Genomic DNA, 15,754 nt, shown 5'->3' with positions numbered 1-15,754 from the left:
CCTAAGATCACTCGCCAAGTCCAAGAGCACATAATTCACATGCACATCATTTTTTGTCATTTTGGTATAATTGTGTTCTACACATTTATTGACAGGTTACAAATTATTCTCAAATTTTAATACATTAAAATACTTTCTTTTTGTCTTATTTTCTTGACCATGAAATCAGCAAGACCTCAGTCAGCATTTCTCACATAGGAATTTTCACATGAGTTTGTTAAATGTTGACCTGAGCTCCAATCTTCTGAGGACTCACTCATCTGCTTAAGAATTGATGCTGGCTGTTGGAAAAGAACTCAAGGAAGAATGCCATTTAAAGCCTTATAACTTTATTCTGTACCAGGGTATTTTCCTGCTACTTTGGTTTTGAGAGTGTCTACAAGAACTAGCATTCCCTGGGGAACAAGGAGACGCCATATGACGTTTACTTACTGAGATTTCCCATTGACTTGCTATCACTTGTACTGCATTTTGAAAGTCGAATGTGTCAAAACCTACCCATTTGAAGAGATAAGAGGAGATGCTGGGAAGATGGCTCAGTGGTAGAGTTCTTGCTTTGCATGCATGAGGCCTGGGTTCAATTCTTCAGCACCACATAAACAGAAAAAGCTGGAAGTGGTGCTGTGGCTCCAGTGGTAGAGCACTAGCCTTGAGATGAAGAGCTGAGGGACAGCGCCTAAGCCCAGAGTTCAAGGTCTACACTGGGGTGGAGCTTGTATTGAGTATATAACAAACTGCTTCATGTATTTGGCAAGTTACCTGTCTCCAGTGTGCCGTAAGAATAGGACTATCATATAAATTAATAAATTACTTTAAAAAAAGAGATAGGAGTGGTAAAAGAATTTTTAGAGACAAATACATCTTCAACATATTTGATTCCAAACATTATGTCTAAGGCATATTCAACAAGTAGTGAAACTTGTGTTGTCTGTAACTATGTGTCTTTCTCCATGTGTGCATGTGTACATGTGTGTATGTATGTATTTTTGTGTATAGTAACATGCATGTATACATATATAAGGACATATACACACATATATGCATTTAAAAATAAATATACATATATAAATATATGTGTATATATTTATATCAGTTGTTCAATGATTTAATCTATAGTTCCCAGCACATTGTCATTCTCACAAAATGTACATGATAAACTGCTCTGAGGTTCCGTGCTCTGTGATGGGCATCCTTTGTAATCACTTCCCCCATTACCTAGTTTTTCATCCCTGAATATATTCGGTCTACTTTCCACAGGAAAGCATTGTTTTCATTACATGTATTTACTTATAATAAAAGAAAAAGTTCGTTTGTAAAAGAAAAAAGAAAACGAACTTTTAGGTCAGAGGTTAAAAGTATCCTATCCGTTTCAATGATTCCTATGAGATAAAATTTATAACAGTAGTAAAAGTGAAAAGGAATTCCTAGATCTGTTGTTTTGCCATTTAGAATAGAAATGAATAACATCACGTCACTGTTATAACTCTTAAAGAATGCAAGGGTAACTGATGGTCATTATCATGTTCCCACAAAACCAGTGGATTCTGATGGATAATAGTAGACCAGCAGAAATTCTTTTTTTTCTTATTGTGAAAATACTGTACAGAGGGTTTATAATTACATGGGCAAGACGGTGAGTACATTTCTTATCAAGCATTGTAGCCTCCTCCTTTGTTTACCCTTCCTATCTCTTCCCATCTTTCCTCCCACCCCTCCTCCCCCCCCCCCAAGTTGTAAAGTTCGATTTTGACATGACAACTTGTACTTCTCATTGTTGCAACAGGTCCACCTGTATCCTTATTTAAACGACTTGTTTTTCCACTTCCCCTCCACAAATTATACCGACATCAAATATAGTGAAATCAGGGGTTATACTGTAGGGGAGGGACATATTAGGGTGAGGTGGTATGACAATGTTGTTTTGATTTGCATTTTTTTATGGCTAGGGAGGTTGAGCATTTTTTCATGTGTCTATTGGCCATCCTTTCTTCTTCAGAGAAGTTTCTCTTTAAGTCATTAGCCTACTTATTTATTGGGCAGTTGTTTCTTTGAGGATTTATTGTTGGGGGATTTAATTTTTTGAGTTCCAAGTATATTTTAGATATGAGACCCTTGTCCGTTTTATGGCTAGTGAAGATCTTCTCCCAATCTGTGGGCTTTCTATTGATTTGCTAGCTATGTCCTTTGCCATGCAGAAGCTATGCAACTTCATGCAATCCCATTTGTCCAACCTTTCATTGATTTGTTGTGTTTCCGGGTCTCTATTCAGAAAATTTCGGCCAGAGCCAAGGAGACCTAGGGTTTCTCCTATTCCATCCTGTAATGTTTTCAGAGTGTCTGCTTTGACTCCGAGGTCTTTGATCCATTTGGAGTTGATTCTGGTGCAGGGTGATATATAAGGATCTAGCTTTAGTTTTCTACAAGTAGTTAAGCAATTTTGACAGCACCATTTACTGAAGAGGCTGTCTTTCTTCCATTCTATTTTTTTAGCTCCCTTATCAAAGATTAGATGACTATAGGTCTTTAGGTTCATTTCTGGGTTTTCAATTCTATGCCATTGGTCCTGAAGTCTGTTCTTGTTCCAGTACCAAGCTATTTTGATTACTATGACTTTATAGTAGAGTTTGAAATTTGGTATTGATATTCCTCCAGCAGTGTTCTTTCCATTGAGGAGCGTTTTTGTTATTCGGGGTCTTTTATTATTCCATATGAATTTTTGGATTGCCTCTTCTATTTCCTTGAAGAATGAGGTTGGAATTTTGATAGGTATCGCATTAAATTTGTAGATAGCCTTGGGAAATATTGCCATTTTCACGATGTTAATCTTTCCAATCCAGGAGCATGGAAGTTTTTCCCATTTTCTAAGTTCTGTTTTGATTTCCTTTTTCAAGTTTTTAAAGTTTTCACCATAGAAGAGCAGCAGACATGGAGCTTGAAAGAGAAAGAGAGGAAATGGGAGAGTGAAAGAGAAAGAGAAATATCACAATACTGAAAGTGTATAACAGATAAACAAGAGCAGTGTGAGAATATTCATACTGCTGTCTTTAGACTCTACATATACATTTGAAGGTATTTGATGTATGATAACCCATCAAAATGAAATATAAAGTTATTTTGTTAAAAATAAAAATGTCTCAGGAGAAATTTTAAATGTAAAAACAATCTTCATGGAAGCAAACTCTGAGCTATTTCATGACTTTGAAAAGGATAAAGTGGTTGAAGTTAGTATAAATTCAGAAGTATGACAATTCACAATGATATAAAAAGGTATTCATATATTTAATAACATAACCCAAAGCAGAAAGCAAATGTTGGATAATTGATTTTTTAAAAAACATTCTGTCAGGTGCTTGGAAGGTGGCTCAGTGTTAGAGTGCTTGCCTTGCATGCATGAGGTTCTAGATTTGATTTCTCAGCACCACATAAGCAGAAAAAGATGGAAGTGGTGTTGTGGCTCAAGTGGTAGCACTAGCCTTGAGCTGAGGGACAGCATGTAGGACCCAGAGTTCAAGCCCCATTACCAGCAAAATCAAAATATAAAACAAAACTAAACACAGTCTCTCACTTTTGTGGCCTTAACTCTTTAAAATCACTGCTTCAGCCTCTGGGTAAGATTTTAGGTGTGGACATTTATCAACATTCCTGATTCAGACTCTACTTGATAACTTTTTAAATAAATATTTTGTTCTTAATTTTCCTCTTCGTAAATTCACATGCACCTATAAAAAATGGTTTGGCCATCCCAGTAACCTTCTCCAAGTACTTCTTAATGATGACTTACAAAAAGTTGTATTATATTACAACAAGGAAAACAATGCTACAAATAAGAAAAACCAATAATTAAATATTAATGATTAATAAAATGAAAAACAAAACAATTACCAGTGTTTTCAGTATTTGAAGGGTACTACGTATTAGATTTTACTATTTTCTCATATTCCTGTACATTTAAAACTGCCTAAGATTATGATGTTCAACAAGAGTTTTATAGGCTATGAGCAGTCTTTAAAGTTACCCATTAAGATTACTATTTATGGCTCATCTCATCATTTGTATATGGCTTATATCATCATTTGTTCCTCACTAACATCTAAAATAAGGAAGCCCTATATTTTTAATAGAAACTATGTAGTTAAAAGTCTTAACTCTTTATTCTGCTCCTTTACACAAAGACTTTGCAACTTCTCATTAGTAAAATTTCTATAAACTCTGAAATGTACATACTTAGTAGCATATGTCTGCTACCATAAATCTTAAATACTTTATCAAAAAGTTTTATGACCTGGGGCTGGGTAGGTGGCTCAGTGGTAGAGTGCTTGCCTTGCATGCATGAAGCCCTGGGTTCGATTCCTCAGCACCACATAAGCAAAAAGAAAAAAGTTGGAACTGGCACGTTGGTTCAAGTGGTAGAGCAGTAGCTTTGAGCTGAAGAGCTGAGGGACAGCGCCCAGTCCCAGAGTTCAGGCCCCACTCACAGACTCCCACCCAAAAAAAATTTATGTCCTGCCAAACAGTCCTAGTTTTGGCATATATAAGCAAATTCCCAAAATTAAATATGTTTAAAACATTAAAACTTTAAAAAAAACCTTAACACTTGCTTCAGTGTTCATTATGACAGGTGCCTTGTATAAAATAATTGAATTCCTCCTCTTACACATCTCTTGAACAACAAATATCTGGAATTATTTTGTTTTTGACATGTCAGTCTTTATTCTTAAATGTGTGCTTATGTAAGAAGTACATGGTTCTAAAATTTCATGGCAATTCTTTTGAGCTTACTTTTTGTTGAATTGTCTAGTTTAAGAAAATAAATTACACTTTATATATAAAAAATGTTCTATGCTCAATTCAGCATCAAGTACTCTAACATTGGAACAATACAGAGAAGATTAGAATGGCCCCTGAGAAAGGATGACAGGCAAATTCCTGAACCATTCCATACTTTTACAACAGATGCTGGAGGGGATGTAGCCACAAGAGAACTGTACTGCATTCTTGGTGGGAGTGTAAACTTATTCAACCCTTTGGAAAGTACTATGGAGGTTCCTCAAAAGACTCCACATAGAGCTCCCCTATGACCCAGGAATCCCACTTTTGTGCATTTACCCAGATGATCACAAACAAGACCACACTAAAGCTACCAGCACAACTATGTTTACTGCAGCATTATTTACCATCGCTAAGATCTGAAACCAACCCAGATTCCCCTCAGTAGATGAATGGATCAAGAAAATGTGGTATTTATACCAATGGAATTCTATGCCTCCATCAGAAAGAATGGCATCACCCAATTTGTTAGAAAATGGAAAGACTTGGAAAAAAATATTAAGTGATGTAAGCCAGATCCAAAGAAACATAGGCCCTATGTTTTCCTTAATTTTTAATAACTATTTTATGTCTGAGATAAGCAGAAAAGGTTAAAAGCTTTGCACATATGACCAGATTAGGCAAATCAAACCCAAGATAGGAACACACGTGTGTTTTTCTCTTGCTTGTTATTGATTCTAACGTACTTATAACAGGTGATGTGTTTTTTTTTTGTTTCTTTATATGTTCCTCCCCCATGCTATAACCCGTTTACACTGTATTTGAAGTTGGTGCGCCCACATCTTGTATATACGTTCCTCTAATTTGGGGAGGGAAAGGAAAAAAAACAAGATGCTTAAATAGGGATACAGGTTGACCCATTATAACAATGAGATGCACAAGACACTATGATGAAAAATGAACTTTACAATTTAGGCAGGGGAAGTGTACTTAGGGAGGGGAGTGTGCTTGTAGAGGTGGGAGGGAAGGGATGGTAGGGGAACATAAAGGAGGAGGTAACAATGCATGTTAGGAAATGTACTCATTACCTTGCTCATGTAAATGTGACCCCTGTGTACAGAATTTTACAATAGAAAACATATAACATGTTCTGAGATGGAAGAGTTTATTTCCTTTATTTTACTCATATAATACTGCTAACAAAGAAATTAATGCAAAACACTAATATGAAGGTATTTTGAATGTGTGTGTGTGTGTGCAAGAGCGTGTGTTCTCATCCAATTGCATGTATGTTGGTGTGCTCAGAGTTTGAAATCAGGGCTTCAAAGTCTTGCTAGGCCTTTCCTCTCTAGATTGGTGAGCTACTATATGAGCTACATCTCCATTCCTGGCCTGTTGCTAATTCATTGAAATTTTTGAAAAATAATCCTATGAATTTATTTTTCCCTCATTGGTTTCCAACTGTTATCCACAGATCTCTAGCTTCAGTGTTGATATGGCGAATAGTTAGGTTTACAGATGTGACCAACCAGCGCAAGTCTTTTAGAATAATTTTAAAAGTAGAAGAAAGTTTACTTCACGGGGTCCTGTTTTATCATTTATTTTTAAAGCATTTTGGAGTGATTATATGCAATTTTTTTTCGTTTTTTTGGATTCTTAACACAATAAGTGAAAATATTTAAAAGTTTTAGTACTTTTTAAAAAGGAAACAGGAACGATGGGACTGAAGAAATTTTTCTCTTATAAGCTCAGCTCTGTGCATGATAACCCAATGTCACCAACACAATCTGTGTTGAAGACCAAATGTAACAGAAAACTATCACCATGGGCAATAATTGCTATGCTATTATTTCTTGGAAATATGAATATTGAATTGAGAGTGTAAGAGGATGGAGAGATTTTACCTACCTTTTGTGTATTGCTGAAAGACTTTTGGAAACTTTGACTCATTTCTTTGCTCAAAGTGTGTGTTTGAGCCATGCACTTACTGCCTTTAATTACAATTTTTCCAAACACTAAAATGGTAATAACATTAGCTTTATAGAAAATGTTATCTTAAGAATTAAGGGAAATAAAACTTGTGAAATACTTAACACAAACGTCTATGAATGAGTTTGAGTTTAGCCAGAAGTTTTTAAAATACTAAAAAGAATGCGATAAGTATTACAGAAACCATTACATGTAGTGAGCAATCAGAAGTAATGTTATCTATTGACCATGCTCTGCTTCCAAGGAAGCCAGGTGGATAACTTCTCACGCTGTAAATCAAACTGGTTATCTTATGTCTTGTGTGTGTAAAAATATCAGGGACAGAATGATGAAGGAATGTTGTAGACTGAGGTGAAGTCCATATGAAAATGTGAAAAACTGATAAAACATAAAAGTATCTTAGTAGTAAATTGTGTTTTACATTATTTAAATTACATCACAAAGATAAGAAAGACCTAGAAAAATGAATTCTCTTTTTGATGTCCTATCATAGGTCCTTGGATCAACTCTTTCCTCATTCTTGTAGAGGTTTCATCAGATGAGATGAACTGTATTATTTTTTTGTTTGCTTCCTTCCATTTATTCTTCATTTGACACCTCAACTAATTGAGACTGAAAGAAACCAAGGGAAATTAGACACACAGGCTTTGGAAAGAACAATCAATTTAAAATAAATAAAACACATACAGCCTTGTAAAAAGTCTGACTAAATTGAGTTATATAGTCTCAAGCGTCAACAGAAAATGATTAAGAAATATCATGCAATTGATAATTGAAAATGATAGGAGTTGCTTAATATTTTTACTTTCTACTACTTTGAATTAATTATTGATTTTGTATAGAGAGATTAAAGATGAGATTAACAAGAAACTAGATTAAAAATGGACAAAAGTTCTGAATAGACATATTCTTCTTAAAGCCCTGAAAAATCGCCAGTAAGTTTACAAAGTTGTTTAATACAACTCCTATGCTGGCTTAATGTTTTGTGAGCAGAAGTCATTAGAGAAATGTAATTCAAAATTACTATGATACTACTTCATAACTACTATAACTTTTATCAAAAAGATCAAAGGAATCAGGTGTGGTGGCAAAAGATTTTAATTTCAAGCATTTAGGAGGTTGGATAAGTCTAAGGCCAGTCTGGGGTACTGCACATAGCAAAAACCGGCACTTTATTACCTTTAACAAAGGTAATAATGTTGGTGAGAGTGTGGAGAAAAGGAGATTTTCTACACTCTTCTTCAAAATACAGATTAGTGTTCTCCTTGCAGAAAGTAATATGCAGTTTTCTATAGAACTCCAAAGTTAAAATATCATCTGCCCCACCAATCATGTGATTATTTCTCTCTGGGTAACTCAAATATATCTGTAGTTCATTGTTATTCACATCATTCACAACAACAGCCAATATATAAATCGAAGTACAGTGTTCAACTACAGACTAATAAAGCAACCGTGATACATGCACAAATATCTTTCTCTGTTTCATTCTTAAAATAGCAAGATACTTATGCCATTAGCCACAACTTACAATGACCTGAAAGATGTATTCTAAATGAAGAAAAATAATGTACTCTGATCTTTGTAAACACACACACACACACACACACACACACACACACACACACAAACCAACCTCAAACATTAAGAGAGAAATTTTTTAAAAAGTAAAATAAATTGGAATTACTGTGGCATTTAGGTCACAATGTAGAAGATAGTAGATATACTGGTTGAACCGGTATAGAGTCGTAATGTACAACATGAGGATACAGGGGACAACACTGGCCTTACATAGGAATGAAGCTAAATTAGTACGAGTTGTTTTTCCGAGTAGGGGTTGCTCTTTTATTTGTTCTTCCTTCAGTAATGGATAAGATGAACGTAATTCTTTAAATATTCCTGCCTATTTGTAGAAATAATAACAAACAATATAGCAATAATGTTGCATGCTCAACATAGAACAAAATGTCAAATTAAACTACATGAGATTATCCTTGATGTAAACTAATTATTACAAATAAAAGAAACCATGGGACCTATGTTTCTTTAAGTCTGGCTTACTTCACTTAATATGATTTATTTTCAAGATCTTCCATTTCCTCAAAAATGAGATGGTAGCTTTCTTTCTGATGGAAACATAGGATTTTGTGTGTGTATGTGTGTGTGTGTGTGTGTGTGTGTGTGTGTGTGTGTGTGTCCAGTCGTGGAGCCTGAACTCTGGGCCTGGGAGCTTTCCCTCAGCTCTTCAGCTCAAGGTTAGCACTCTACCACTTGAGCCACAGCGCCACTTCCGGCTTTTTTTCTTTTTGCTTATGTGGTGCAGAGGAATCGAATCCAGGGACACAGGAATGCAAGGCAAGTGCTCTACCACTGAGCCACTTCCCCAGCCCTGGAAGCATAGTAGTGCATGTATGTATATCTCTCTGTTGTGTGTGTGTGTGTGTGTGTGTGTGTCATTTTCTTGATCCATTCAGCTACTGAGGGGCATCTGAGTTGATTCCATATCTTAGCTAGGGTAAATACTACTGTAATAAACATAATTGTGCTGGTAGCTTTAGTGTAGCCTTGTTTGTGGTCACGTTGTTAAATGCCCAGAAGTGAGATTACTGGGTAATAGGGGAGCATTATTGTGTACATCAAGGATAACCATAGTAGATGAGCAGATTAGCTCAAAGCTATGTACATATGACACTATAAGGTGATTCCAAGTGAAATAAACTCCAATACATGTTCTTTGTTGTTGTTCTTAATGTACTATGGGATTTGTTTTTATTTTTGTTTTATTTGTGTTTTCCCCACCTATGGTTTATCGCCTGAAGTCACTGTATTGGATTTTGATGCCCTGGGTATTGTAATTATGTTGATGTGAACTTGGGAAAGGAAATAGAAAAAGCAAAATGGTGAGACAAAGGACAAATGGGTAACCTAAACAACTGTGATACTCAGAAAACAAAATGTTGGAAATAATCTTGGGGGGGGGCATTGGGATGGAGGGAGAAAAATTGGAGAAGGGGTAACAAGTTATAAAAGAAATGAACTCATTACCTTACTTACGTAACTAACCCCCCCCCCTGTACTTTATCTTGACAATACAATTTAAATAAAAAATAAAATAAAATATATGTGAGCAGCAATACAGAAGATATGAGTGGGGGCAACAGCTGTGGAGATCAGTAATTTTACTTTTACATAAGAAGTAATAACCTAGCATACAGATTTTCAGCCTCATGTCAGCCATTAAAAAGGGAAAACAAAATGCACAATCAGCAAACCAATAGAGATGAAATAGAAAACTAACCGAGGTGAAGAGATGACTTCGGCCAGTAATAACAAATGACACAATTAGGAAACAAATAACAAGCCGCTGAGTTTAAAAAATATTACCCATAATTCTATTAAATGTTGTTTTCAACACAATTTGTTAGCACTATAATTTAAATCACAATTTAATAATATATCATTTTAATAATAAGTTACTCATTTTTTATTTCTTAATATTGAATGTTTAATATGTAATGTTTAAATAGCCAGCTATAGAAAAGAAGAAAGTGAAACTAATTTTAATAATATATTTCATGAATTGTAAAATTGAATAGCATTAGAATCTAAACAAATAACATATCATTATTGTTTCATTTCTGTGAATTAATGTAATAATTCAAATTGTATTCTTCACTTAGCACTCAACATGAAATAAATTATTGCACATGACTCTTGGTATTAGGTGGAAGGGTTCAGCACTGTGGTAAAATTCACACCACACAATACACGAGGATATTACTCCTCTCATCTAGCTTAAATTGTGGAAAATTGATTTCTAAATGCATGTTAAATTCCTGTATAGGTGACATCTATACAATTATACACAATTATTGTCACGAGGAGTATTTCAGATGACAAAAGTCATATTCATTAATTAAATATTTATTATTTTGTACCAAATAAATATTTATAGAGCGACTGAATTTCTGAGTAGATGCTGGTTTATATGTGCCAGATTATATGTATTGAGGCTTATTTTATATTCCTGACATTGTTTCTACAGTTGGAGTTAATTTTCCATAAGGGGTTAATTGTATTATATTGGATATATGAAAGTAAACTGAATGTTTATTCCATTAATACTTTGACACTTGTCTAATCCCAATATAAATAATCCATGTGTTTGAAGTAATGAAAATAACAAAAAATATAAGCCAGATAAGTCATTCTGTAGTAGAAAAGAATTTTCACCTTTGTTTTGATAGTTGGTCCTCTTTACACTACAGAATATTCTTGGGAAAATGTGTTCCAGGCTGGTCACAACTGTAGAAATATTATGGTTTGATTTATCAAAAGAGAAGGAAGGAAGGGGAACCTTCCTTTCAAAAGTTTGCCCCCAGGGATGTGATCTGCTTTATGGTGGTGACTTGGAAATGAACATTTTTCACAGTCAACCTTGAAAAGCCATCTTGATAGACCATTTCTGTAAGTGGATTACTACAGTTATTCTGATATTATGAAATACATTGTACTTCTATTATCCCAGCTTTTCCTTTTTTCCTAGAACCTGAAATAAGTTCATCTTTAATTAACATTTAATACATTTCTTTTTTTTTACTGACAGAAAATCTGGGTGTAATTTTGATTTTTTATCTTTCCAATATAATATAAATTATGTTTTGACCAGTCACTTTCGAAAAATGAGTGATGTTCATGCACACTATTTTGGTGGCTTTAAGTAAATTGAGAGTTAATGTAGTATGGTAGTTCTTTTGCCTAATTGACTGAAGCATTATTCATGTATAAACCTGAGCATTGAACTTTTAAAATTTTATATATAAAAGAGTCCCCAAAGATTTACTTTAAACTGATAATGGAGGGGGGGTTGTCTTCATGTCTAAACTTTATATTTATTTTTATAAAAGTAATGATGTTCACTGGAGAAATATAAAAGATGCGAACATATTCCAAAAGAGAAAAGATTTATTTATTAAAAAATAGAAAAGAGTAAAATAGTCACATTTCTTGCTTGAGACTGCATAAATTTCATATTAATATAGCTCAAGATGAGACTCATATTTATATTACTTAGAGTTAAATCACAATATAAGCTACATAGGTATTTTAAGAAATTGGTGATTCAAAGCCCTACATACCTAATGGATGAAGAATAGAATTGAAAATAGCAGAGGAAAACAAATCAACATGCAGGTATTATGATATTATAATAAAGAAATGAAAGAAATGAAGCTTTTGCCTGCTGAAGGAGAAAGTTTAGCCTGTAATTACAATGTAAGGCATCAACTGAAATGAGTTTAAAGTCTTTTCCTACAAGATATCCAAGAGTACTATATTCAGCCTCTGAAGAGTAAAGAAGTAATTATTTTCATTAACTTTGCTTAATATTAATTTAATTGTAGCAAATAGGTTAAAATGTCTGCTCCGTTTCATTTGATGTAATAACATACATTTCATATTATTACTGTCTCTTCATACAAGCCTGAAATCACTATTTTATAGTAACACAAGCAGAAAAAAGAAAATAACCTGGTACAACCATCACATACCCTAAATTAGGTGAAAAACTCCACAATAAAAACTGAACCTGAGGAAGTGGAAAAACAATGGCAGAATAACAACAGAAAATTACCCTAGCTCTATCTAATGAAACAGAGATTTAGAGTCCTATACAAAGTCTACTTCTAGTGGATCAAACCAAGCCAGCTATAATTATATATAGATATGCAATTCAAAAGAAGTTTTTTATACTGTCTTCACAAGAAAACAGCTATTTATGAAAATTACCCAGCCATTCATGTGACTACTGTGACTGTGTTAGGCAACATGTTCAAAAGCAGAGATGCAGTGTGGAAATAAAAGGGCCACATGGGCAAAAAGCAGGAACAGTGACAGCCACACCCAAACACAGACATAATTCACCTTACCACTGGACAGTTCAAACTGTCATTGGAACCACATTTATTTTTTTTTTGGGTCCCGTCGAAGGGCATGAACTCTGGGCCTGGGTGCTGTCCCTCAGCTCTTCAGCTCCAGGCTAGCGCTCTACCACTTCCAGCTTTTTTCTTTTTGTTTATGTGGTGCTGAGGAATCAAACCCAGGGCCTCAGGCATGCAAGGCAAGCGCTCTACCACTGAACCACCTTCCCAGCAAGAACCACAAGTATTTATTAACATGACAACATCTCACCACAACTGCTGTCTACAAAAACCTAATTCCAGAAAAACAAAGGAAAATAGAAGACCAAATCAAAACCTGGCAAATCAACAAGAACATAGATAGTAAACTTTTAAGATCATAGATCTCCCAAATGAAAGCCAAGACATCCTTCAAGTGGACAGAACCAATCAGAAATTTGAAAAATGGATGTCAAGATAATATAATTCACACACTAAATAAGCAGGCCTTACAACAGGCAATCAAGGACCTAGAAGATACTTTCCAAATTATATTTCAAATACTGCTAAAAAATGTGATTAACGAAAAGATACAAAACATCTACAAGGAAATTTGTGAACAAGATGAGACCAACCAAAGATTAGCAAAATAATTCATGGAGTCTACAAACAGAAAGATAAATAATTTCTGAGAAGTCAAAGGAGTATAAGGGAAAAAAACGATGCCTAGTTAAAAGATATGAAAGAAGACATAGCTAAAAAAAATCCCCTAACACTCTTACCCAAAGAAAAGATGTAAAGAAAGTCCACACAAAACATAAAACAAAGTTTTAATAAAGAGAGAAGCCCTAAAATATGAGCAATGAGAAAACAGGGAAATCAAAAAGAAAGTAGAAAGTCTCCACAGCGAATAGATGACACAGAAGATAATCTCAGGTCTCAAAGACAGAATAGGTCTAATAGGAAAGAGGAGATAATCATTTAGAACCAAACCAAGAAATAAGAAACGATCTTGCTGGAAGTTCAAGACAGTTAGATCAAACTTGGGGAAACAAGTATCAAGAAGGAGAAGACCAGGAAACAAAGTGGATGGGAAACATATTACAGAATTCTAGCAGAGAAAATGTCAAACATCCAAAGAGATAAGCTCATTCAGAGAAGAGAAGCCTTTAGAACACCAAACGGAGAATACCAGAACAGAACAACCCACCACCACATTATAATCCATTAGAGGATCATTAGAGATCAAGGAAAGGATTCTTAAAGCTCTCATCAGAAAAGACTGATTATATAAAAAAGATACATAGTCAGAATAATTACAGATTTCTTAGCTGATATGGTCAAAAGGAGAGCCTGGGGTGATAAATGGCAAACATTAAAGGTAAAGAAATACCAAGCGTAAATAGGGTCCCAAGCCAAACACTCCTTTACATTTATAGGATATATAAAAATATTTTTGACAAAGAGAACTTGGAACAATGAATCTCCAACATGAAAGTAGAAGAATATTGAACAGGAACTGAGGGAAGAGAATCAGAATATGTCTACAGTGTAGAATACTGGATGTGTGTTGCAGATACAAAATCATCTTCTATAGGTTCATTTAGTGAAACTTGTCATCCTCTATTGAAAGCAAAATTTCCATATAAAGATTTCCAGTTACTTTGCTTACCTATCACTTCTGATCACAAATCCTCTTATGAAATTTTATAGTATCTTTGAAAAAAATAAAATGATTTGCATATACTTATCATCTTAAGCAAATACAGTCTGTTTTTACATCTTTCATTCTGTGACAAACCCTTATTTTTTTGTTTCCCGGATTGCTGAAAAATGTATTCTTGGAAATAGGATATTGACAGTAAATCTGAGTGTAATTTTCATTTTTTAGCTTTCAAATGTAATATAAACTTTGTTTTGACTAGTCATTTTCTAATTCATGAACTATAATATTTTGGTGCCTTTAAGACTTATTGTGGTATTGTAGTTGTTGTGTCTAATTGACTGAACCATTAGAGTATTCATGTATAAACCTGAGCATTGAACTTTTTAATTTTTATATCTAAAAGAGTCTCAAAGGCTTTACTTTAAAGAAATAATGGAGGGGGCTTGTCTCCATGTTCAAAACTTTAAATGTATTTCTATAAAAGTACTGGAAATACATCATGTTCACTGGAGCAATATAAAAGGTGAGAACAAACAGAAAAAAGAAAAAAGAAAAAATCAACACTAAAAGGTGAGAACATATTGCTGAAGAGAAAAGATTTATTGATTAGATTAAATAACAGAAAAGAGTAAAATAGTCAGTTTCCTTGCTTGAGACTGCATACATTTCACACGAATGTAGGTAAAGATGAGACTCAGACATAAATTCATATTTATTTTACTGAGATTCAAAAAATAATATAAGCAATATAGGTATTTTAAAGAACTGGTCATTCAAAGACCTGGATTCCTAATGGATGAAGAATGGAATTGAAAATAGCGGACGAAAACAAATCAACATTCAGGTATTATGATATTGTAATACTATTATGAAAGAAATGAAAAGAAAGAAAGTTTAGCCTGTAATTTCAATGTAAGGCATCAGTTGTAATGAGTCCAATTTCTTTTCCTACAAGATATCCAAGAGTACTATACTCATCCTCTGAAGAGTAAAGAAGTAATCATTTTTATTAGCTTTGCTTAATATTAATGCATTTATAGCAAATAGGTTAAAATGTCTGCTCCCTTTCATTCGATGTAATAACTTACAATTCATATTATTACTGTCTCTTCATACAAGGCTGAAATCACTATTTCAAAGTAACACAAACAGAAAAAAAGAAAATAACCTGGTACAACCATCGCATACCCAAAATTAGGTGAAAAACTCCACAATAAAAAATGAACCTGAGGAAGTGGAAAAATAATGGCAGAGAAACAAAAGAAAATTACCCTAGCTCTATCTAATGAAACAGAGATTTAGAGTCCTAGCAGGTACTCCACTTCTAGAAGGTCAAAGCAAGTCAGCTATAATTATATATTGATCCACAATACATAAAAAGATTTTATATTATCATCACAAAAAAACACAAATCTATGAAAAGTTACCCAGCTAG

At 34.0% G+C, this 15,754-nt stretch overlaps 1 non-coding gene across 1 annotated transcript; it reads left to right on the top strand.

Annotated features, from left to right (window-relative positions):
* The first annotated feature begins 4,843 nt into the window (after positions 1-4,843).
* LOC122096339 lies at positions 4,844-4,946 on the top strand. The gene has a single exon (XR_006145279.1). It is a non-coding gene; the product is annotated as a U6 spliceosomal RNA (small nuclear RNA).
* Positions 4,947-15,754: the final 10,808 nt, after the last annotated feature.

Source organism: Dipodomys spectabilis, unplaced genomic scaffold, assembly GCF_019054845.1.
Source record: "Dipodomys spectabilis isolate Male_0828 unplaced genomic scaffold, ASM1905484v1 ptg000368l, whole genome shotgun sequence".
NCBI lineage: Eukaryota > Metazoa > Chordata > Mammalia > Rodentia > Heteromyidae > Dipodomys > Dipodomys spectabilis.
This window is presented reverse-complemented; position numbering and strand designations above follow the sequence as displayed.